This window comes from Myotis myotis, unplaced genomic scaffold (assembly GCF_014108235.1).
Source record: "Myotis myotis isolate mMyoMyo1 unplaced genomic scaffold, mMyoMyo1.p scaffold_m19_p_31, whole genome shotgun sequence".
Classification (NCBI taxonomy): domain Eukaryota; kingdom Metazoa; phylum Chordata; class Mammalia; order Chiroptera; family Vespertilionidae; genus Myotis; species Myotis myotis.
Window position 1 is genome coordinate 413,358 of NW_023416337.1, and position 25,863 is coordinate 439,220.

Below are 25,863 nucleotides of genomic sequence, written 5' to 3' on the forward strand. Positions count from 1 at the left end.
CCTTTTGCAACAGCATGGATGGAACTGGAGAGCATTATGCTAAGTGAAATAAGCCAGTCAGAGAAAGATAAATACCACATGATCTCACTCATTTGTGGATTATAGAGAACAACATAGACTGATGAAAAGGGACAGACTCAAAGACTGAGAAACAGCAATCAGGCTATCAATCCCCAGAAGGCCCTAGACCATTTGACTCAGTGGATAGAGCATTGGCCTGTGGACTGAAGGGTCCCGGGTTCGATCCGGCCAAGGGCACATGCCCGGGTTGCAGGCTCAATCCCCAGTAGAAGGCGTGCTGGAGGCAGCCAAGCAATGATTTTCTCTCATGATTGATGTTTCTGTCTCTTTCTCCCTCTCCCATCTCTCTAAAATCAATTTAAAAAATGTTAAAAATAGATTGGTTTTGGAAGCCAGTAAAAGCCCTTGGAAAACAGCCTGATGCCTCGCTTACACGGTTCACAGAAGTCGTTCCAGGTGAGGAACCCAAGCTGCTTCCCGGGAGACGGCAAAGAAAGGACCTCAGCGCAACCTGGGGAGCTTGAGACCCTGAGGAACTCACCCAAGCCTAACGCCTTGCAGACAAAGGCTGATGGCAACGCGGTGCTTGGCTTCTTAGCCTCACGAAGCTAATTAAAGTTCAATCCGGAGGTTCCTTACAGAATTCCAGCAAAGCAGATTTGAAGAAGCCTATATGATGCTTTGCTGTTCTTGTATTTATGCAGATAATCAGGCCAAATTTATTGGAACTAGACTTATACAGTAAATTAAGTAAGTTAGTGTTAATTTAGCCATCCTTGCTAAAACTGAGGGTGACTTTAGGGAGAAATTGTCATGTGCAGTTGTGGATATTAGATTCCAGTTATCAATTGTTTGTAAAGCTTTTTTTTTAAATCTAGAAACTGGACTGGGTCTTGAATATTTCTAGTTTTCTTACATATTTGGCTATAACCCTTCAAACGAATGTTTCATTTTTCTCCCGTCCTTTAACTTGAAATTATTGAGAACTAGCACTTTTTTTTCTGAATCAACATAATATAAACTTCAAAGAAGTCAAACAACAACTTATGCTTAAACAATCTCAGGGTGATGCTGGGTAAGCCAGACAGAGAATTTACCTGGCACCCGATGACATCATCAGAGAGATGAAAGCCACAGACCAGGAGAAGCTGATTGTCACTCCCTCCTCCTTCGTTCCAGCAAAAGAAGCTCAGCTTTACATCTAGAAATCTCCTCCATGGGTGGCCTTCCAGACTCAGAAGCTGGTTTCTACTTTGCTCTGACCACTAACCTCTGGTTATTTCTGTTTTCATAGTCAGACCTCTTATGCAACACCTGCCTGCTTGCCTACACATTACAGGCCTCAGTCCAATGCCTCCTGAAATGAGACTCTACAGATGAGCTGAACTGACTTAGTCTTAGCACTGAATGACTGAATCAATGAGATACGGAGCAGTCCGCCAATTCAGCTTCTGGAATGTAAAACTTACTTACGTTTTAAAGGTAGGACCGAAGGGAACCCAAGGTTTGCCACCCTGAAGCTGTCCTTTGGGATACTGATTTCAAGCTGCTTTTTAAGAAACAAGACTCAGAAAGAACCTTTGACCCTCTCTCCTTTCCTGCCTCAGGGACTCAGAGGAGAAACCTGCTGTAACAGGGAGCTTTGGCGTAAGCACCTGCCCCCCAGCGGGAAGACTCCAGCAGTAGCTGGATAAGCCGGGTCCTACGTTTCTGAGTTGCCTGGCAAAAGCATTCCTGCCACGCGTGTCCTGCTCTTTGTCAACTCCCTGCGAATTCCCATTCTCGCTTCTTGAATCTGATACCTCTCCCTTCCTTTTCTCCTTTGTCCAAAAATATTTTATGTACCCAACTTCGCCTCACTGTCTTTGGAATTTCCATGCTTATGTGATTTCCCCATCCACCTGTATTAAAACTGACTTTCTCCTGTTAATCAGTCTCTGTTAATTTGATGATTGGCTCAGCTGAAGAACTTAGAAGGTGGGAGGAAAATTACTACTATTTTTTAGCCCCCACAATACATTGGGGATATTAGGTTCATCGTCTTGTAAGTTTTGTGTGTGTGTTTTAATTTTCTACCTATAAGCTGGGCTGTATCCTGAATGTTTCTAGTTTTCTTCAATATGTGGCTGAACCCTCCAAACTAACATTTGTATGTTATCACCCACGGACTTGAAGTCATTGGGAACTACACGGACTATTCCCCGAGCCCAGGCAAGCTAAAGTGGCTCCTGAGCTGCCTAGTAAATGTTCTATTTGCGACCTCAGAAGTCGCCCCGCCCCAGCAGCTCCTGGTGGCCACTCCTCATGTAGCTGCAGCGACAGTCACACCGCAGGCCAGGAGGACTGAAGGCTGCACTGCCTGCCGCACTCCCTCAGAAGGCGATGGGCAGACACCTAGCAATCTCCTCGACTGCCTGCCTTCAGAGCTCAAATACTGCAATAATGGTCACCTCTGTTCTAATTTTTCCCTAGAGATGCCTCCATGTGGGGGCTAAAAACATATTAATACTTTCTCTCCTACCTTCTAAGTCCTCTTGCTGGGCTAATTATCAAATGAACAGAGACAGATTAGCAGGAGAAAAATCAACGTTTAATACCTGTATGCGGGAATTCACAAAGATACGATGCATCCATGAAAATGCCAAAGACAAGGCAAAATTGAATACAGAAGGCACTTTCGGACAAAGAAGAAGGAGGGTGGGGTATCAGACTTCAGAAGGGAGAGTGGCACACAAGGCAGGAAAGCCCTGCAGGAGACCTAGAAGCAGTGGGACACAGTGGGCGTCAGCTCCCGGGCCTGCCTGGAGCCTTCTCTCCTTTTACCAGACTTACTGCAAATTCGGGGAAGGCAGCGTCCATCCTAGGACCTCCTTCCTGAAACAGATTTCTCTTCCTGAGTCTCTTGGGCAGGAAGGGGGAAGGGTCAACATTTATCTCTGAGCCTCGTTTCTAAACAACAGCTTAAAGTCAATACCTCCTAGAGGCAGCGTCGGGGGGGGGGGGGGGGGGGAGGCTTCGGTCTCTTCGCCTCCCGGGAAACACTTGGGTGCCTGCTCCCTGGCCATATCCAGCGTCATTGCCTCCCGCCGTGAGAGACGACTGTTCCATCGCACCGAACTTTTCTCAAGGCTGAGACTGGGTTGATGATAGAAAGCTCCACCGGCCAGTTTTTGGAATAGGAAGCTGCCAGGGAGGTTTCGGAGGAGGGAACTTTGGGGTTCAAAATGAGCTGTGCCTCAGTGGGGTGCAGGTTACTCTGAGCTAAAAGCAATTTCAGCTTCAGGCTGAAGAGAAACGTGGCTCCTCCCTTTAACTGCCATCTGTAGGGCAGGGAAACTTTCCATTTACTAAATGTCTGCCCTTCTTACCATCCTGCAAGGACCCTTTGGAGCCCAAAGTCCCAGGCTGCTGGCAGCCTCACCCCTGGGCCTGCTGGGCTCCCCCTGAGGCAGCTCTCCGGGGCCTCCTCTCTGAGCCTCCCCACTAGGTGAGGGGACACTGCTGGGTTCTATTCTCTGGGTCCCCAGTGCCAGTTCTGGGCTTGGCACCACTACAGATGAGTGGGAGGGAGAAAAGGAGTGAGCAGGAGCATTTTGTCCGAGACCTTTCTACTGGTTCTTTCTACGGCCCTGACGGAGCAGCAAACCAGGCCTGGAGGATGTGGCGGTGTGTGTCTTTAAGAGAGTCAGCTCGCGGGGACTGGCGCAGGAGCTGGAGTGGAAACCGATGCTCCTCAGTGCCCAGGGGCCCAGTCTTCAGCCTGGTGAGCCCGGTCACTGCCCTGCAAGCTCAGGCTGTGCCATACAAATGCCGACGGGAATACTGAAAAACTCTAGGTCAACACAGAGAATACTGTGCTTCCTTGAACCAAACCAGATGAGATTGAAAGTGAGGAAGATAAGACAGGTTTCCTCTCAAATTGTCTTACAACACAGTTAATAGAAAAGGGGGTGAACGTATTAGAGACCAAAGTGGTAATGGGCATAAGCCATTCAGAAATCATTGTCAGGCCTCCCCGGCGCCTGAGACAACTGCTAACCAAGGAGGGCAACGGGGCGGCTCTTCAAACTCAGCCCGTGGAGGGCAGAGTGGTCTGCACCTGGGAACTCTACTCCATGCATGCTTGACACATATGCAAACACACAGATGCACACGCAGACACATGCACATGCATGAACACAGGTACACACAGTTATACGCATGCAGACGCGCATGCATGCGTGCACACTCCATGCTTCTCTCAGGGTGACACTGAGCTTCAGGACCACAGAGTTGCTGAGCAGCGTTTCCCCAGCGTCCAAGGGGCCTCCAGGCGCCCACCCCTCCTCCGCAATCCCTTCCCCACACCGCCTATACTGGCAGTCAGCTGCCCAGCACTCCAACTTGGTGAGTAAAACCCTCCCGCCCCTGGAAGGCTGTAAATTCAAGCAGAGCTCCTCTGTGCCCCCGGCTTCGCCCCAGGTGAGCGCCAGGCCCAGCTGTGGGGCACCAGGCCCCAGCGTGGGGGCGGCCGTGGCAGCCAGGGTAGATCCACAGCACTCATCCTGAGCGTGCACTGCCATGACATGTGCGTCTGACTTATGCAAAATGAAAAATAAAAATATCACTTCTTGGAAAAAATAGAAATCCCCCAAAGGGAGTGAGAAACTGCCTCCGCTCCAAGCAGCTGCAAGAGGGACCATAGATTGTACCCCTGCTCCGCCTCCACTCCGGGGCAGAACCACAGCACATGCAGCTCGATCCCCAGAGGTCCAAGCCTCTGGATGGCCAGGCTCGGGGGGGGGGGGGGGGGGGGCAGGTGTGGAGTCCGGGGGGTGGGGAGGGAGGGGGGAGTTGCAGGGGAGGAATTAGAGGAGCGTTTATCCCTTCGGTTGCCAGGAGGAGTGAATGAGGTGCGCAAGGAGGGCGTCTTGCAGGAAGGGCCCCTTCGTGGAAGCCAAGGTGTATGTAGGGTCTCATGAGACGGGGAGGACGGTGAACACTGCGGGGGTCGTGCATGTGCTCAGGCCCCGGGGAGGCAGCAGCGTGGCAGGAAGAGGCTGCCGTGTGAAGAGGAGAGAGCTGAGCGACCTGGGTGTGAGCTGGGTGTGAGCTGGGTGTGAGCTGGGTGTGAGCTGGAGCCAGGACCCACAGGGCACGAGGCCACGAAAGAGTGCGCTCTGCCCCGGAGCTGAGGAGCCAGGAAGGGGGACGAGATGCAGTCATGTTTGTACTTTGAAAAGGTCCTCCAGGCCGCAGTGTGAAGGGAGGGGGAGGGGCGTTTGTGTGCTATCGTCATGGAAATTAAGATGGAGAAGGCCCGGATCCAGCCATGGGGAAGCCAAGGGCCAGCCTCTCTCTTTTTCTAACTTTAGTTTTATTGTTGACTCTATTACAGATTCCCCGTTTTCCCTCCCTTTGCCCACTTCCACCCGCCCCTGCCCCTTCCCTCTGGCAATCACCACAGCGCTGTCTGTGTCCAGGGGAAGGTGAGTCTCTTGAGAGCCAGGGGCACCTACAAAGGGGAGCGAGGGAGCATGCAGAGGAGGGACGGCGGCCAGGGAAGGCCTTCCAGGCAGTGTGGTCAGCACGCTCAGTCGGCAGAGGGGCCACAGTGAGAGCAAAGGGCGGTGGCTTAGCAACTTGGAGGCCTTGGTGACGGTAGCCAGAGACGTTTTGGTTGGAGCAGTGGGAGTGGACTGGGGAGAGAGAAGAAATAGAAACTTTAGGAAAGAGGAAAAAGGCAGGTCGGGAGGAGGAAGTGGTCGAGGAAGGGTTGGCTTTGCTGCCGTTACTGTTTAAACGGAGAATGCTTTCCGTGTTTAAATGCCAGTGCTCTCCAGCTGAGACATTGCATAGACACAGTCTCCTTCCTGAAAACCCACTAGAGAGGCAATCAGTGCACAGGTTTGGAGGCCAAGGGACAAAGGAATGGACTGGAGACTCAGGAAAGACCTTCAGGAAACTTTTTGGAGAGGAAGCCTGGGGGAGAGGCGGACGCTGCCTGAGCACCGTGGAAGGAGCTGCACCCTGGACCTGCGGCGGGTGCGGACCGTGGGGACCCCTGGGAGCCCTTGAGTCTGCGGGCTGGGCTGAAACCGGGGAGCCCCAGGGAGCGAGGCCCCGTTCCCCCTCCCACCTGCTCTCGGAGCACAGCCTGGGGCTGGTTACAGAACCTACCCGCGTCATGAAATGGCCCAGAACCGCACACGCGCCGTGCCTGCCAGCCTCTGGTCTGAGCTGTGCTCCACAGCGAGGTAAGACGTAACCAGCAGGAGGGTGCGTGAAGGCTCCATGGGGCTCTGCGCCAACTTTGCAGATTCCCACGAATCTATAATTATTTCAAAATAAAAAGTCAACATTTTAAATAACTAAAAATCAGCAAGTCCTTTTTTTTTTTTTTTTCTGGTAAAAGATTTAACACGTGATGCTGTGTTCCAGTGGGAAAGTGAAGGGTGGTGTGTTCTAATGACCATGGAAAGAACTGGGGTGTGGACCCCTGTGAGGAAGAGCAGGTTACTCTGTCATGAAGAAAGACCCCACCTGGAAGGCCCGGGGACTTGTTACCCCTCGAGCTGTGGTCTGAATGGGGAGTGGGTTTTTTCCGAGATAGCCTCTTTCTGGACAGCGCCACAGAGTTCACAGCACGAAAAACCCTTAGCCCGCGAGTCCGGGGTCCCAGGCTAACGGGGAGGCGGGAGGAAGGCCGTGGGCTGCAGGCCTGGTGCTTGGGGAGAAGTGCCCAAAGCCAGCCCTGCCTTCCTGCAGGTTCTCAAGTTACTCACCGCCTTGACTCAGCTTTTCGGATCACCCGTCACTCACAGCCCAGTGTGTTTTCCTGCTGACCTACGACTCCCCTCCAGCTGAACCTGAGCCTCCAGATTGCACATCAGAATGCCCCAAGTCCAAACACGTCTCCCTCTTCTGTCCCCTTTATTTCTCTTCAAGTACCTGAGCGGCATGCTAGTCCGTGAGGCCCTGGCACATTTCCCACGCCTTTAATTGAGTGGAATTAGCTGTGCTCTCCAGGAGTCAGTTAGCGAGGACTCTTGACTACCTGTGGGCTCCTTGCAGGCAGGTTTCTCTCCTGCTGTGTGGCTTACCTTTGCTTTTATCTGACTTTGCAAGATCCTAAGGCCACACAGCCCATGGGGCTGGGGGCCCAGGGCCCTCTGGTTGCTGCTACTACTTAGGGGCCTGCAGCCCTGAAGCAAGTGTTCTGAGGCCCTCACAGTCCGGGCTGGGGACGAGTCGCTTCCCTGTCGTTTGTCACAGAGACGGGAGCAAGAGAGTCAGGGAGGGAGGCCGGGGCGGGCTCCTTCCTTCGCTTTCTCTGTCCTCATTCTGAATGTCAAATTCCTCAGATTTATCCTATAATTGTATTCTTTTTTATTCCTTATATACTCTCTACTCCTCTTTGTCTTTTTACCCTAATTTTTGTAATGATTTTTATTTTACTTTATCTCCCAAGCCCATCCGATGCAGTTTTAAAAGTTTTATAGATCTCTTCCCTCCCACTCCCACCCAGGCTCTTCCTCTGAGTGCTCCTTTTCTGTAGATTCTGTTCTTCTTTGCCTGATAAAATATTTTCTGTGTAGCTGTGAAATTTGTTTTGATATTTTTATGACCTCAAAGATCTGTTTCCTCTCCAAGATCTCTCTCATGACACTCCTTTACACCCACACCCGCCCCTCACTCCCCAGCCCCCTCCCAATGCCTAACCCCTGGCCTCCCTAACCTGTCCTCTGTCTCCATGTATGGAATATAAATGGAGCCACACAGCGTGACCTTTAGAGACTTATTTCACTCAGCAGCATGAACAGTGATTCCTTTCAATTTCGGAGTGAACCTCTTTGGTAGAGATGTGCAGTAGTTTAACAATTCACAATTCATCCAGGAATGCTAGGGTTGTTTCCAGGTTTTGTCAATCACAAGTAAAGCTGCCATGAACAATCATAGCCAAGTTTTCTGTGGGCAAAGCTTTCATCCCAGTGGGATGAATGCCTAGGAGTGGTTGCCAGGTCACATGGTATTGCGTGTTTAACTTTTTAGGAAACTGTCAAACTGTTTCCCACAGTGGTTATGCATTTTACATTCCCACTAGAGCGATCCCGTTCTCCACCACCCTCACCAGCATTTTCTTTCAGTTGTTCCCATAGGTATGTAAGGAAAATTCATTGTGGCCTTAATTTTCTTGTTCCTAGTGGCTAGTCATGTGCCTGTTTTCCATCCACATTCTTTTTCATGCCTTCTGCCCATTTTCTATTTGATTTTTTAAAATATTGAGTTTTCAGAGTTCTTTGTGTGCTCTAGATATGAGTCCTTTACCAGGTGAATAGTTTGCAAATATTTGCTTCCAGTGTATAGTGTGTCTTTTCACCCGCTTCGCTGGGTCATTTGCAGAGCAAAAGTTTTAATTTTAATGAGGTCTATTTATTGACCTTTTGCTTTTATAGATCATGCTCTCCTGTCATGTCCAAGAACTCTTCACCAAGCCCCAGGTCCCAAAGGAGGGCTCCTATGGTATCTTTTAAATAGTTTATAGTTTTACACTTTACATTTAAATGTGTGATCCACTTGGATTTAGTGTTTGTATAAGGTCAAGACCTTTGTTTTCTGTTCTTTTGCTTTTAGATATCCATTGCTCCAGCACCATTTTTTTGAAAAGGCCATCGTCCCTTCACTGCATTGCTTGGCACTTATATCAAATATCTGTCGATGCCCATGTGAGGCTATTTCTGGGTCTTCTATTCTGTTCCATTGATCTATGTGTCTCTCTTTCTGCCAAGAACACCATTGATTAAGGTAGTTACATTATAAATCTTGACATTTGGTAAAGTGACTCTTCCTATTTTATTCTTTGTTTTTATAATTGTTCTAGTGATGCTATTTACTTTGGTTTTTCATATAAATTTAGAATAATTTTGTCTATTTCTACCAAAAATTTGCTGGGATTTTGTTAGAAATTCTGTTAAAACTACATATATGTCAATTTTAGAGAATTAACCACTTTAATATATTGACTCTTCTAATCCATGAACATGGTATGTCTCTCTGTTTATTGAGATCTTTGATTTCTCTTTTTAATACTTTGTAGTTTTCAGCATGCGAGTCCTGTGCATATTTGTTAGGTTTCCACCAAAGAGTTTTTTATAAGTATATAGAAATACAATTGATTTTGTATTAATTTGTATTATATCCTGCAAGTTTCATATTAGTTCTAGGTGCTTTTACTTTTTTTAAAAAATTCCTTAGGATTTTTACGAGGACCATCATACCATCTGTAAATAAGAACAGTTTTATTCCTTCCATACATATATGCCTTCTATTTCCTTTCTTTTCTGCATTGTGCTAGATAGAACTTTCAGTACTGTGCTGAACAGATGTGGTAAAAATGGGCCTCCTTGTCTTGCACCCAAGCTTAGGAGAAAGCATCCAGTCTTTCACCACCAAGTAAGACGTTAGTTGTAGAATTTTTGCAGATGCTATTTGACAAGTTGAGGAAAGTCCACTCTGTTCCTAGTTTGCTGAGAATTGTATCATGAATGAATGTTAATTTTATCAAATACATTTTTTACATCAATTGATATGATTATATGGCTCTCCTTTCATAGGCTATTAGTATTATGGATTACATTGCTTAATTTTTTAATATTAAACCAGCATTTCATTACTGGAATAAACCCAACTTGGTCATGGTAATACTTATTCTCATGTATTGTTAAATTCTACTTGTTAATGTCTTGTTAGGAATGTATGTGTCGATATTTATGAGAAATATTGGTCTGTAATCTTCTTTTTTCTTGTATCCTCTTTGTCTGGTTTTGGTATAAGAATAATACTTGCTTTATAAAATGATTTGGGAACCATTTCTATTTTTCTGAAAGAGATCATGTAGAATTGCTGCTAATCTTTTTTATATGGCTTGGTAGAATTTTCCAGTGAAACCATCTGGGCCTGGAGATTTATTGTTTATGAACTCATAAACCCCACTTTCCATTCAAAATGTTTACTTCATATTGAAAGAGTTGTTTTAGTTCGTGTCCTTCTGGGATTGGGCTGTTACATCTAAGTTGAGTTGTCAAGTGTATGTGTGTGGAGTTGATCCTAATTTTTTATTGCCCTTCTGCTGGCTTCAGGACGTGCAATGCCAGCCTCTGTTCCATGCCAGACGGTAGTAATTTCTTTCTTCTCCCCTTTTTTCTTTGTCAGTCTGGCTAGAGGTCTGCCAATTTATTGATCTTTCAAAGAACCACCTTTTATTTCATTGATTATTTTCTCATTTAATTTAATCAATTTCTGTTCTTATGTTTCTTGTATCCTTCCTTCTACCTGCGTTAGTTTTATTTTGTTCTTCTTTTCCTTGTTCCTTGAGGCGAGAACTTAGATCATTAATTTGAGACATTTTCCCTTTTCTAAACTCAACTTTTAAAGGATTTTTAATCAAGAAGAAAGTCTTCGAGGAGAAAAAGTGGGGGCCGAGTAGGCAGATGTGTTGTGCACGTAGACCCGGGGCCAGACTGGAAATACAACTAATCGGAGAACATCCACCTGGAATTAACAAGCAGGCACAGATGAGGAGACAACTTACAATAAGGAAGGGCAGAAAACGCCTGGAGACCTCTAGGGATGGTGGCGATGGGCCGGAGGGCTAAGAGAGGAGGAAGCTGCACCAAAGCCTCGCCCCTTGGCAGCAAGCGTAACATCCAACAGAGAACAGGAAAAGCCACAGGGCAGTCTGGACCAAGACCACAGCCATGAAAGGCAGCCCTGCGAGGGGAAAGCAGCTGGTGCTGGGGGGACAGAAAGCCACCGTTTTGTTGTTGTTGTTTTATTTTGTTTTGTTGTTGTTTTTAGTCTCTAAACCCAGAACAAAGGACTTTCCGTTGCAATCACGCATCCCAGGCTTTGGCGCAGGGAGGGAGGCTTGGACTTGAGGTGCCTGAGGAGAGGCTGGGAAGGGAAGCAGGGCAGGGGGATGTGGCAGGAGTCCAGCACTGGGGCATTCTTAAGCTTCTAAACCTAAGCGGCCATTTCTCCCCAGAAGAGCTAGCCCCTCCCAGGAGCCTCGGACAGGTGATACAGCTGCCACGCCCTGCCCTTGAGCTTCACTGAGGAAACAGGCGGAGGCCAAGCTCGAGGGTCTGAACAGTCTCCAGGACCCTTCAGTGACTGAATTGGGAGAGGGGCCGTCCACCCTGCTATCTGGGGAGCCAGACTGATAAAAACTCCAGGTGGGCAGTCAAGCTCATTGGTCTCCATACAAGGACCTCTGACCAACCAAGGCCAGAGTAACAGTTTGGGTCCCTCACCCATTATGGGTCAGGAAAAAAACACCCATCTTATTCCCTGAAAGGAAACAGCACCAACCTCCCCTAAAGCCCTGTCAGAAACAGACACTTAAGTGACTAAGATCGACAGCTGGCAAGCAGGCAAAGAGGGCAGACTGACCCTCCTGCTGGCAGCCGAGGCCTGTGGAGGCAGACACGATCAGTGGACCGGTGGGTCACCTGGAGCTCCAAGCAGGTGCTAAAAGCCAAAGACAGTGCCTGACAATGGCCAGCACCTAAGTACCTCGCAGGACGCCCAGAATTGGCAGACAGAACAGAAGAGCGGGGTCCTAAACCAGCTCCCCTGGGGCATTAAAACTGGGCTGCAGTAAACAAAGCTTCATTTTTATTTTTTAATTAATTTTTTGCACCATTTTCTTCCTCTATTCTCTTTTTTCCTCCTATTTTTCTTCTCCTTTCCCTATTTTAATTTTTCTCTTTCCTTTCTTTTTCCCCCTTTTTAAAAATTGATCTTCTTTAGCTGATTTATTGATGTGTTATTATTCTAGTCTCTGTTGGTTTATTCATATATCTAAGTTCCTCTTCCCTGCTCTGACAACATTTCCCCTTCTCTTTTTTTTTCTTCACTACCATTTTTAAAAACTCTTCTCTTGCTCTTTTCTTCTAATTTTTTAACTTGGTTCACTTCCTAAATTTAGGCCTATCTGCTCTCTCTTATTCTCCTTTCCAAAAAAAGATTTTTAAAAAAATTTTCTTTTTGTCTTCACATTTCTTCTCTCCTTTCTCTATTCTAAACCATGGTGCTTCCTCCATTCATCCAATTCCTTAACCTTACTTTCTCTATTTCAGCTTAGATTCTGCCCCCTCCCTTTTTTTCTGGGTGTTTTTTGTTTGTGCTTTTTGGTTTATTTGTTCATTATGTTGTGTTTTCGTCCCATGTTCTTTCTTTTCTTTTCTCCCTCACTATCATTCTTGCTCTCTTTTCTCTTGTGGTCACTTTTCTTGGGATATAGGTGTCTTGTGTACATTCGTGATCTGTTTCTTCTGTGTTGTGTCTTGTTATGTTGTATTTTGTGCTGTTCAATCAGCACCTCCACAACGGCTGGCACGATGTGGCAGGGAGCAAGCTACATAATCAGACACCCTGAAAGGAGACGCTATCCATGAATGGGACAATAACATTCAAGACCCAACTACATCAGGAGAACCCAAATATCTAAATTAAGGAGCCTCCTTAGAACACCCAGCTCAGGAGGCCTGAGAGACTGCACCACTGGATCCCACAAAATATCTATTAAATATGGCCAATTAAAAAAATCTGGGTGGCATAGCAGTTTGATCTAATACATAAAAACAATTACAAAGGAACCACAAAAATAGGGAGACAAAGAAACAAGCCCCCAATGGAAGGAAAGGGGGAATCACCAGAAAAGGAACTAAATTAAATGCAGGCAAGCAATTTGTCAGAGAAAGAACTCAAAGTAATGGTTATAAGGATGCTCAAACATCTGGATGAGAAATTCACCATGTGTAAGAATCAAGGGGAAATGAAGAACGGCATAGCTGAAATAAAGAACACAATGGAAGGTTACAACAGTAGACTAGAAGAAGCTGAGGACCACATCAGTGAGTTAGAACACAAGGTAGAAAAAAACAACACCCAAGGAAAGCAGCAACTGGAAAAAAACATTAAAAAGTAGGAGTCTAAGGGAGCTTCGGGACAACATGAAACAAAACAACATCCGCATAATAGGGGTGCCAGAAGGAGAGAAAGCTGAGCAAGGAATAGAAAACCTGTCAGAAGAAATAATGACAGAAAACTTCCATGATTTGGGGAAGAAAAAAGTCACAAGTCCAAGACGTACAGAGAGAGTGCCAAACAAGATGAACCCAAAAAGATCGACACCAATACACATCATAATTAAATTGACAAATGTCAATGACATAGTAAGAATCTTAAATGCTGCCAGAGAGGGACAGAAAGTTACCTACAAGAGATCTCCCACTAGACTATCAACTAATTTCTCAACAGAAATACATCAGTCCAGAATGAATGGAATGAAGTATACAAAGTGATGCAAAGTAAGGGACTGAATCCAAGAATACTCTATCCAGCAAGGCTATCATAAAGTGAAGGTGAAATCAGGAGCTTTGCAGACAAATAAAAGGCTGAGAGAGTTTGTTACCACCAAGCCAGCAATGCTAACGGGACTGTTGCAAAAAGAATAGAAATGAAGAAGGAACAAAAGCATAAAGAATAAAAATGGCAATAAACAAGTACCAATCCTATATAATAAAAGGCTAATATGCAAATAGACGGAATGCCAGAACGACAGGTCACTATGATATGCACTCACCACCAGGGGACAGACTCTCAATGCAGGAGCTGCCCCCTGGTGGTCAGTGCACTCCCACAGGGGGAGTGCTGCTCAGCCAGAAGCCAGGCTCATGGCTGGTGGGCACAGCGGCAGTGGCGGGAGCCTCTCCTGCCTCCGTAGCAGCGCTAAGGATGTATGACTGCCATCAGTTGGATATCCCCTGAAGGCTCCCGGACTGTGAGAAGGTGCAGGCTGGGCTGAGGGACCCTCCAAGTGCACGAATTTTGTGCACCGGGCTTCTAGTCAATAATAACCTTAAACGTAAATGGATTAGGTGCTCCAATCAAAAGACATAGCATTGCTGAATGGATAAGAAAACATGACCCATATATATTCTGTCTAGTAGTCCCACATTAGAACAAAGGATTCACATAGACTGAAATTCTTTTTTCAGGCAAATGGAAATAAAATAATAAAAAAAAAGCTGGGGTAGCAATATTTATATCTGACAAAATAGACCTCAAAATGAAGGCCATAACAAGAGATAAGGAAGGCCACTTCATAATACTAAAGAGATTGACACAACAAAAAGCTATAACTCTGGTACACATATATGCACCCAATACAGGAGCATCTAATGATATAAAAAAAAGTCTGGAGGATGTCAAGGGAGAGATCAACAGCAATACAATCATAGTAGGGGACTTTAATACCCCACTGACGTCACTGGATAAATCCTTTAGACCAGCGGTTCTCAACCTGTGGGTCGCAACCCCACAGGGGTCTCCTAAGACCATCGGAAAACACATATATAATGACATATTGTTTTTGTGATTAATCACTATGCTTTAATTATGTTCAATTTGTAACAATGAAATTGGGGGTCACCACAACATGAGGAACTGTATTAAAGGGTCGTGGCATTAGGAAGGTTGAGAACTACTGCTTTAGACAAAAAATCAACAAGGAAACAGCAATCCTAAATGACACTCTAGAACAGATGGAACTAATTGACATCTTCAGAACATTCCACCACAAAGCTATGAAATATACATTCTTCTCAAGTCCACATGGGACGTTTTCAAAGATAGACCACATGTTAGGACACAAGCTAAGTCTCTACAAATTCAAGAAGATTGAAATCATATCAAGCATCTTCTCAGACCACAATAGCATGAAATTAGAAATCAGCTGCAATAAAAACGCTCAAAAACAATCAAATACATGGAGGCTAAATAGCATGTTATTATAGAATGAATGGGTTACCAAAGAGATCAAAGAAGAAATAAAAAACATCCTGGAAACAAATGAAAATGAGCACACGACTATCCAAACCCTATGGGATACAGTGAAAGCAGTCCCGAGGGGGAAGTTCTTAGCAGTACAGGCCTATCTCAAAAAACAAAAACAAAAACTGGTGATAAGTTATCTAACACTACAACTTAAAGAGTTAGAAAGTAAACAAAATCAGAAACAAAAGAGGTAAAGTAACAACCGATCCCTCTGATATACAAAGGAGTATAATAAAATATTATGAATGACTTTTTTCCAACAAACGGGACAATCTGGATGAAATGGACATATTCCTAGAAAAATACAATCTTCCAAAATTCAAGCAGGAAGAATCAGAAAACCTGAATAGGCTGATAACTACTGATGAAATTGAAGCAGTAATAAAACTCACAGCAAACAAAATCACTGGGCAAGAAGGATTCACAGGGGAGTCTACCAAATATTCAAAGAACTAACACTTGGGCTGGCTTTAGCTCAGCGGTTCCTTCGCATACAAAGAACTAACACCTGTACTCCTCAAACTATTCCAAAAAATTCAAGAGGAAGGAATACTTCCAAACTCTTTCTTATCAGACCAGCATCTCCCTAATTCCAAAACCAGATAAAGACATAACAAAGAAAGAGAACTACAGGCCAATATCCCTGATGAACATAGATGCTAAAATCCTCAACAACATTCTAACAAACTGGATCCAGTAATACATTAAAAAGATTATACATCATGACCAAGTGGGATTTATTCCAGGGATTCAAGGCTGGTCCAATATTCAATTAATGTAACACATCACATAAACAGTTGCAAGACAAAAATCACATGATCACAATTGATGCAGAAAAAGCATTCAACAAAATCCAACACCCTTTTTTGATAAAAACTCTCAGCAAAGTAGGAGTAGAAGGAACATACCTCAACGTAATAAAGACCATATGTGACAAACCTACAGCCAACATCATACTCAATGGACAAAAACTAAAATCATTTCCCCTAAGAACAGGAACAAGACAGGGATGCCCATTCTCACCACTCCTGTTCAACATAGTACTGGAAGTACTAGCCACAGCAATTAGATAAGAAAAAGAAATAACAGGCATCCAAATTGGAAAGGAGAAAGTAAAACTCTCTTTTTCGCAGATGTCATGATACTTTACATAGAAAATCCTAAAACTCCATCAAAAAACTTCTGGACTTAAGAAATAAATTCAGAAATGTAGCAGGATAAAAAATTAACACCCCCAAATCCATGGCATTTTTATACACCAATAGTGATCTCTCAGAAAGAGAAACTAAAACAAAACAAAACAAAACAAAACCCATTTACCACTGCAACAAAAAATTAAGATACTTAGGAATAAACTTAACCAAGGAGGGAAAAACCCATACTCTGAAAACTACAGGACATTGAAAAAGGAGATAGAAGAGGATATAAACAAGTGGAAGAATATACCATGCTCATGGATTGATAGAATTAACATCATTAAAATGTCCATACTACCCAAAGCAATCTACAGATTCAGTGCAATTCCTATTAAAATACCAATTTCATATTTCACAGACCTAGAACAAATACTCCAAAAATTTATATGGAACAAAATAAGACCTTGAATAGCTGTAGCAATCTTGAGAAAGAAGAACAAAGTTGGGGGAATCACAATGCCAGATATTAAGTTATACTACAAAGCCACTGTACTCAAAACAATGTGGTACTGGCACAAGAACAGCATTTAGACCAATGGAACAGAACAGAGACCCCCGGAATCAACCCAACCCACTATTCTTAATTAATACTTTCCAAAGGAGGCAAGAGCATACAGTGGAGTCAAGACAGTCTCTTCAATAAATGGTGTTGGGAAAATTGGACAAATACATGCAAAAAATAAAACTAGACCAACAACTTACACCATACAGAAGAATAAACTCAAAATGTATAAAAGACTTAAATGTAAGATGTGAAACCATAAAAGTCCTCAAACAAACCATAGGTATCCAAATCTCAGACATCCCTCATAGCAATATGTTTACTAATACATCTCCTAGGACAATGGAAACTAAGGAGAAAATAAACAAATGTGACTACATCAAAATAAAAAGCTTCTGCACAGCAAAAGAAACCATCAACAAAATAACAAGAGAGCCCACCTATAGGAGAACATATTTGCCAATGTTGCATCTGACAAGAGGTTAACCTGCAAAATATACAGGGAACTAATACAACTTACAAAAGGAAGACGAACAATCCAATTTTTAAAAATGGGCACCCTAACTGGTTTGGCTCACGTGGCTAGAGCGTCAGCCTGCAGACTCAAGGGTCCCAAGTTCGATTCCGGTCAAGGGCATGTACCTTGGTTGCGGGCACATCCCCAGTAGGGAGTGTGCAGGAGGCAGCTGATCGATGTTTCTCTCATCGATGTTTCTAACTCTCTAGCCCTCTCCCTTCCTCTCTGTAAAAAATCAATAAAATATATATTAAAAAAAAAAAATGGGCAAAAGACCTAAATAGACACTTCTCCAAAGTGGACACGCAGAAAGCAAAGAGACATATGAAAAAAGGCTCAAAGTCACTAGTCATCTGAGAGATGCAAATCAAAACAACAAGGAAATATCACCTCACACTTGTCGGAATGGCTATCATCAACAAATTAACCAATGACAAGTATTGGTGAGGTCATAGAGAAATGGGAACCCTTGTGCACTGCTGGTGGGAATTCAAACTGGTGCAGCCACTGTGGAAAACAGTATGGAGTTTCCTCAAAACATTAAAAATCAAACTCCCATATGCAAATTGACCATCACTTCACTACAAAGATGGCAGTGCCCACAGCCAATAAGGAAGGAATATGAAAATTGACGTGACAAAGATGGCGGTGGCCAGGCCAGGATGCTTGCATCGACACAGGTGTTCCACCCCACCCCAGCTGCTCCAGGCCTCTGGGCAGCACATGAAGGCAGAAGGCAGCTCCGGGCCAGAGCGAAGGTGGTACTGGCAGCCAGGGGAAGGAAGGCCTATTGTTGCACGAATCTACATGCATTGGGCCTCTAGTGTGACAAATAAAAGAAATGGAAGAAAGCAAACTATTGAATATAGAATTCGAAACCACAGTTATAAGGTCACTCAAGAAACTTCTAGAAACCTCCAAGCGACTTAATGAGACTTTCAAGGATCTTAGTGAGCATGCCAAACACATGGAAAAGGGCCAGTCAGAAATTAAGCATACACTAACTAAATAAAGAATAATATACAGCTGAAGCCGGTTTGGCTCAGTGGATAGAGCGTCGGCCTGCGGACTGAAAGGTCCCGGGTTCGATTCCGGTCGGGGGCATGTACCTGGGTTGCGGGCATATCCCCAGTGGGAGATGTGCAGGAGGCAGCTGATCGATGTTTCTCTCTCATCGATGTTTCTAACTCTCTATCTCTCTCCCTTCCTCCCTGTAAAAAATCAATAAAATACATTAAAAAAAAAGAATAACTTACAGGGATTCAACAGTATAGTAGAGGATTCTAAGAATCAAATCAATGATGTGAAATTTGAGGAGGCAAAAAACACACAACCAAAAAAGCAAAAAGAAAAAGAATATAAAAATATGAAGATAGTGTAAGGAGCCTTTGGGACAACTTCAAGCATACCAACATTTGCATTATGGGGGTGCCAGAATAAGAGAGAGAGCAAGATATTGAAAACCTATTTGAAGAAATAATGACAGAAAACTTCCCCTACCTGGTGAAAGAAATTGACTTACAAGTCCAGGAAGCACAGAGAGTCCCAAATAAGAGGAACCTAAAGAAGACCACACCAAGACACAACATAATTAAAATGCCAAGGGCTAAAGATAAAGAGAGAATCTTAAAAGCAGCAAGAGAAAAGCAGTTGGTTACCTACAAGGGAGTACCCATATGACTGTCAGCTGATTTCTCAACAGAAACTATGAAGGCCAAAAGGGAGTGGCAAGAAATATTCAAAGTGATGAATAGCAAGGATCTACAATCAAAATTACTCTACCCAGCAAAGCTATCATTTAGAATTGAAGGTCAGATAAAGAGCTTCACAGATAAGAAAAAGCTAAAGGAGTTCATCACCACCAAACCAGTATTATATGAAATGTTGAAGGGTATTCTTTAAGAATAGGAAGAAGAAGAAAAAGATAAAAAATATAAACAACAAAATGGCCACAAATACATACCTATCAACAATTGAATCTAAAAATCAAAGTAAACGAATAAGAAATATAATGAACAGAATAAACTGGTGAATCAAATAGAATCAACGTCATGGAAATGGAACAGAATGATGATTCTCAGAGAAAAGGAGGGTGGGAGGGGACAGGGAGAGATTAAACAAAAATCTTATATGCATATATGCATTACCTATGGACACAGACAATAGGGTGTCAAAGGCCAGGGGCAGGGCAGGAACTGGGTGGAGGAGGGCAATGGGGGGAGAAAGAGGGACATCTGTAATAATCACAACAATAAAGATTTTTTAAAGAAAACTATGATACATTTACACAATGGAATACTACACAGCAATAAAAAAGAAAGAACTCTCATCATTTGCAACAGCATGGAGGGACCTGTAGAGTATTATGCTCAGTGAAATAAGCCAGTCAGAGAAAGATAAGTATCACATGATCTCACTCACATGTGGAATCTAATGAACAAAATGAACTGATGATCAAAAATAGACCCAGCGTTATAGAAGCATGAACAGACTGTTGAACCTCAGAGGGAAGGCAGGGGAGGGTGGGTGGGAAGAGATCAACCAATGAACTTGTATGCCCATATGCATAACCTGTGGACACAGACAAGGGGGTAGTGAGGGCCTGGTGGGAGGGGAGGAGAGGAGGGGTTGGAAGAGGTTAATGGAGGGGAAAGGAGGATCTATGTAATACTTTTAACAATAAAGATTTTTTTAAAAAATCCCAGAGCCACTAAAATATAATAAAAAATAATAAAATAAAAATATTTTCACTGTAAAAAAAGGAAGAAGAAGAAAAGCTTGTGGGTGGTTTCCATTCAATTAGTGTGGAAAGCTTCACTTGTGTGCATACAGTAGGTCCTTGGGCTACGTCAGAGATCCGTTTCTTCAGCACAGGGTAACGCGATATTTGCCGTAAGTCGGAACCCACCTACACAAGCACCTACGTCACTCACATGGAGCACATACACAGCAGTAATGAAGTGAAACAGTAAAAAAAAAATTAAAAGAAAGATAACAAGTCCTGACCTTTACTTGTGGTAAATAAATAATAAAAAACATAAAGCACATATGTATATACATCGAAATGACGGAATTTTTTTTTTTTATAAATAAATGGAGATGGCCACGTAACCAAGAAACGATGTACGTTGTAACCCGCGGACTGTCTGTATTGTGTAACGTTGCAGAATTTCTGTGACCCACTCAAATGCCAGGGTACTTAACATTTTACCCATTGAACATGGTACAATATACCAGACACTGAAGCTCAGAAGGTCAACAGTTTCTTTATAAAATAGGCGTGATGGTGGACTCAGAGTCCCATACTTCTCACCACAGCGTTCTAGCCTGGCTAGTGGTCCTAATGGGTTTGACAGGACTGTTCCGTAGGATCCGGGCAGCTGCCATCTGGCCCCCCAAACCAGCCACACACAGTCCAGAACCAAGAGCAGATGTGGGGGCTGACAGGAGTGAGGGTCAGCGGATGGTCATCCTCCTCCCCTTTCTGCCCTCGGTGCCAGCCACGGGGGTCCAGGGATCCACACATAAAGTTTAGTCCAATGTCTTTCAGGGGGGGTTCAGTTTCCAAAGAGCTAAAACCTACAAACTCCAAGTGGGCTAAGCTCTCCAGCCTGCCGCTTGCCAGCTGTGTGACACTGGGCGGATGTGCAGTCATCGCTGGGCCTGAGACTTCTCTCTGAGGAATGGGCTGCTGCTGCTGTTGGTCTCAGGGTTGCTGTGAGGCTCCGGGAGTGTGTGTGTGAAGCTCCTGGGCATGCACCAGTCAGGCCTGAGACTTCTCTCTGAGGAATGGGATGCTGCTGCTGCTGATCTCAGGTTGCTGTGAGGCTCCGGGAGTGTGTGTGTGAAGCTCCTGGGCATGCACCAGTCAGGCCTGAGACTTCTCTCTGCGGAATGGGATGCTGCTGCTGTTGGTCTCAGGGTTGCTGTGAGGCTCCGGGAGTGTGTGTGTGAAGCTCCTGGGCATGCACCAGTCAGGCCTGAGACTTCTCTCTGCGGAATGGGATGCTGCTGCTGTTGGTCTCAGGGTTGCTGTGAGGCTCCGGGAGTGTGTGTGTGAAGCTCCAGAACATGCACCAGTCAGGCCTGAGATTTGCTTTCTTTCCCATCAAGACGCCTCAGCCTTTTCTGCGTAAAACCCACAGGCCTTTGACGCTGGAGGCGTGAGAACATCCACAAGTGCTATTATGGTTAACTCCACCGCCGCGCCCAGGAAACCCTTCTGCAGCCAAGAAAAAGCCGGACTCCAACAATGCTGCAGACGCTCATTCAAAAAGTCGAGGCGGCGGAGGACACAGAACAGGTCCCAGCAGAGTGCAGGCAGGCCTGCGCACACGCCCGCCGCGGCAGCCACAGGAATCACACCGCAGACAGTGTGTATCAACGTCTTCTGGAGACAGGGGGCACTGGCCCACCCGCCAACCCTCCACACCCGCCCCCTCTCCCCCCACCCCCAATTTCCCAGCCGTGGCAGCCAGCAAGGCAGGCACATTGGGGGCTAACTTAACTCAAAGCATGGGGGCTGCTGAAGACTGAGCTACCCGCCCAGCCTGTGGGATTCAGATGCAGGCATCACCATAAGCCCTGACAACTCTCGTCTGTCAACATAATGGAGAGGATCAAGAGTGCCGTCCTTTCTCCTCTAGCTTTCAGAGTACGCGGTTTCCCCAGAGAACACACCCTGCGCACACACCACAAACACGGCAGTCCCCTGGCCCCGGGCTGAGTTCACGTTTTCCCGCCTCTTCTGCTCCCGCTGGGTCTGCTGCCAGGCCGACTACACACTGGGAGGCTCCTGCCCTTCCCCACTTGGTCGTGTGCTAGAACAACTCACAGAACTCAGGGAGCACCTCACTTATGTTACTGGGTTATTGTAAAGGCTACCGCTTGGAACAGTCAGACGGAAGACGTGCATCGAGCAAGGTATGGGGAAGAGGGCCATGGAGCTCCGCGCCTCTCTGGGTGTGCCACCCTCCAGCACATGGATGTGTGCCCCAACCTGGAATCGCCCCAAACACTGCTGTGTAGGAGTTCTGTGAAGGCTTCATGATGCAGGCTGCATTGATGAAATCATTGGCCATTGATGATTAACTCCATCTCCAGCCCTTCCTGCTTCAGCCCCAATCCTGACTGGTTTTAGGAGATCTGGGCCAAGGACTAGGAACAGGAGACCAAACATTTATTTTCTCTTATACCACAGGGTCCAGGTGCTCATGTTCCATGAAGGGGTGGGCACATTACCACCCTCACAAAAGTACAGTTCCTGGGCAGCACGCATGCGTACCCAAACACCCACATACACCCACACACATGCCCATAAGCACACATGCCCATAAGCACACATGCCCATAAGCACACATGTCCATATCTACACACATTGTACATAGACTCATATACACACAAGCACACATGTGCACTTGTGTACATACATACACACACATGCACACAGTTACATCCTTACATGAACACACACTCACTAGTTAGGTGTCTGAATATCATAAACATCCTCACAAAATAGGAAATGTAAATACAATAATTCTCGGAATCTCTGTTGGTTCCTGGCTGCCATTCAGGGTGGAGAAAGGGGTGCATGAGGCATGAAGATGGCACAGGCGCTGTAGTAATGAAGTCACGATTAAAGCTGCGAAGTTCAGCTCTGGCGGTGTCTGTGAACGAATGAGTATTTCCTGTGAAAGAGTTCTGGCGGCCAGTCAGGGGCTTCGAGTCCAGACGGGGTCACTGCACACAGGGCCAAGTTTCCCTTCGCAAATCCATACCCAGGTCATCTCTCCCCGGCCCTGTGTGAGCGACCTCACTCACGGTGATCTGTCAGAGAGCCACACCGCGTCCCAACCCCGCCCAGGGCTCCTTTCCACCCGGTGCCTCCCCTGCCCCCGCCCGCCCCCAGCTCCAGAGCTCCCCCCGGCTGTGGCTCACCCCACATTGTCCTGAGTGCACCCTAGAAGCGCTGCTTCTGCAATAAAAAGACAGCACGCGCATTTACTCAAGATGAGAGCTAAAACAGAGCTAAGAAGGACACAGCAGATTAATTCTGACCGAGGGACTGAGGAGGGTGTCCTGGGAGCAGGAGGCAGAGGCCCGGAGGGAGGAGGATGGGGGCAATAAGGACATTTACAGGAGGAGGGTCTGCCGTCCCAGCCCTCAGTCCTCAGCCCTGCAGTCCCCGTCTTGGCGCCGGCCTCTTACCTGTGCTGAGGGTCTTCCTCACACTGCACCTGTGTGCCAGGCTGCAGGCGCTCGTGCAGGGAAAGTGAATCCATTTCCTTTTTAAAAATTACAAATAGTCCTGACCAGTTTGGCTCAGTGGATGGAGCATCAGCCTGCGGACTGAAGGGTCCCGGGTTCAGTTCTGGTCAGGGGCATGTACCTTGGTTGAGGGCACATCCCCAGAGGGAGGTGTGCAGGAGGCAGCTAATCGACTCATTTATGTTTCTGGCTCTCTGTTCCTCTCCCTTCCTCTCTGTAAAAAAAATCAATAAAATATATATTACTTTAAAAATTACAAATAAATAAGTAATATATTTGTTCAAATGTTATTCAATGTTGGGACCATGTGGCTTTCAAGAGTATACAGATATAAATCATACCATCTTTTTATTTTACCCCATAAGCCTAGATTTGGTTTGATAGCCTGAGTTGAGAGGTGGAGAAATATTTGAGTTTTCTCCAACTTTTACTATGACATTTTTTAAACATATAAGGAAAGGGAACACATTGTACAGCTCCCTCCCCATTTCCACCAACAAGATTGCTAACACTTTGTTGTATCAGCTGTATGTGTATGTATTGTTTTTGCAGAATAATTTATAAGCAAGTTTCAGACATCAACCCATGTCACCCTTTATTTAACAGGGTGAAATATCCCCCAAATAAGGCTATTCTCCTAGAGAAGCAGTGTGCTATTATGGCACCCAATAACATCAACAGACCCCTGTGACAGCATTCAATACCCGTCAGACACTTGTCTTCCGTGACGGTCAGTTGATGCAGGCGCTGTCAGGCTCCAGCTTGTGGTTATGAATGGTGCATCACGTTAGCTGTGTTTGTACCAGGACCATTGCCACCCCTTTTCTGACACTGACCTGTTTGAGGAGCCCAGGCCAATGACTGACTCTAGGACGGCCACTCTCAGAACCGCTCCGCCTGGTGTCATTCCCCTTGTTGCTCGCTCCCTTCTCCATCCAGTAAAGGAAGTGCAGGCTCCACGCCTGACCTCTGATTCAGGTTAAGCATTTTAGCAAGAACAGAGCATGGGTGCTACTGTGCGCTGGATTCCGCATCACCCCGCGCTGCCAGCTTGATCCAGCATGCGTGGCCCTCGTTACACACTTACATACTTGATCCTGTTACGTACTGGATCCCACTACATACTTGATCCCGTTAAGGTGCTGCAAGCCAGGCGTGGCCATTGCAACTGGAAAATGTTTTCTTTCACCAGTTAGCACGGTGCGGTTAGCCAGTTCTCCACGCGGCGGGCGCGAAGTCACTTGGTCTGACTGTCCTCCAGGGCTGCAGGCCGGGAACTGGCTAACTCCCACTCTGTCTACAGGTACAGGCGGGCATTGTGCTGTGCAGAGCGCTCGCTGCCTGCTGAGCAGGGGTGCGGCGGAGACTTGTCTTCAGAGACTTCCCATGAGGGCTGGCCTCCTGAGGAAAGGCTGGGAACCTGGGAATCTGGTCTGAGGGCGGTGTGGGAGCTCAGAGGGGCCCCTGTCAGGCTCCAGTGACTGAGCTTTAGGCCAGGGAGCAGGGAGTGAGTGGGGGGGGGGGGCTTGTGAGGGGACGGTCCCCAGGACTGGGAATCTTTGGGGAAACAGCCTTGTCAGAGAGGAGTTTCAGCAAGGCCGCTGTGTCCGCTCCCGGGGCCCTTGGGCCACCTGCGGTGAGGAGCCCCATTATTTTCTAGGGCTTCTGGGGTCGCAGACACCGGGGCTAGTACAGTATCTTGTTGCCCTGCTGATGGCAAGTGGCCCAAGTCACATTCCCCCCCCCCCCCCCCCCCCCCGCCTTTTCCTGACTTGATGCTATGGGAGTGGAAAATAGAGACACTTTCGGTCTCACTTGCCATTTGGGACGGATGCGGCTTCTCGGAGCTTGTACAAGACACCATGAGTGAGTCCAGAAGGCCAGTGCTGGGGGCGGACAGGCAGGTGGACTAAGGGGCAGGGCAGGGCAGGAGCCGCCTCCCCGGAGCCCTGGGGGCAGGCCGGGCTGGCGCCGCTCCGCCCTCCGGCCGACCTGCCCAGGCTCGGGTTTCTCGGCGCGGCGAGCCGTGCGGAGCCCAGCCGGGACTCGGTGCCGGGCATGGCACGTGCCCTCAGCGCCCAGCCCCCGGCGCCAGGGAAAGGCTGCTCTGGGCGCCTCCTCTGGAGCAGAGCGCACGCGACGGGCAGGCATCTGAGGGCGGCCCCTCCCCAGGGTCCCCACCTCTCTCCGCGCCGCCTGCGGCTCCAGTCCGTCCGCCCGGGACTGCACAGCCGCGCGGGCCGCCGGCGGCCGGGTGCCCGGCTGCTTCACGCCTCCCCTCCCGCTCCGCCGCCGGAAGGTCCAGGCCGGCTGCGGCGCTCGCTCACTCCGGGGCCGCCGCGTTCCGTTTCCAAGAGAGATTCGCAGTCGCCTGCTGGCCTTCTCCTTTCGGGAGCGCTTCGCCAGGAGCGTCTTATTCAATCACCAAAGACGACCCGTGCGTGCGTGGGCGAGGGTCGCTGAGGTCCCCGCGGCGGCTC

The 25,863-nt window shown here is 46.7% G+C and overlaps 1 long non-coding RNA gene across 2 annotated transcripts; it reads right to left on the bottom strand.

The window, feature by feature from the left end:
* Window positions 1-21,582: 21,582 nt before the first annotated feature.
* Window positions 21,583-23,516, bottom strand: LOC118652524. Of its 2 annotated transcripts, XR_004966651.1 has the most exons (4): window positions 23,324-23,516; window positions 23,054-23,090; window positions 22,648-22,782; window positions 21,583-22,273 (listed from the first exon to the last, which is right to left on the bottom strand). It is a non-coding gene; the product is annotated as an uncharacterized LOC118652524 (long non-coding RNA). The 2 variants fall into 2 exon arrangements; XR_004966650.1 differs by lacking the exon at window positions 21,583-22,273 and having other exon boundaries at window positions 22,279-22,782.
* Window positions 23,517-25,863: the final 2,347 nt, after the last annotated feature.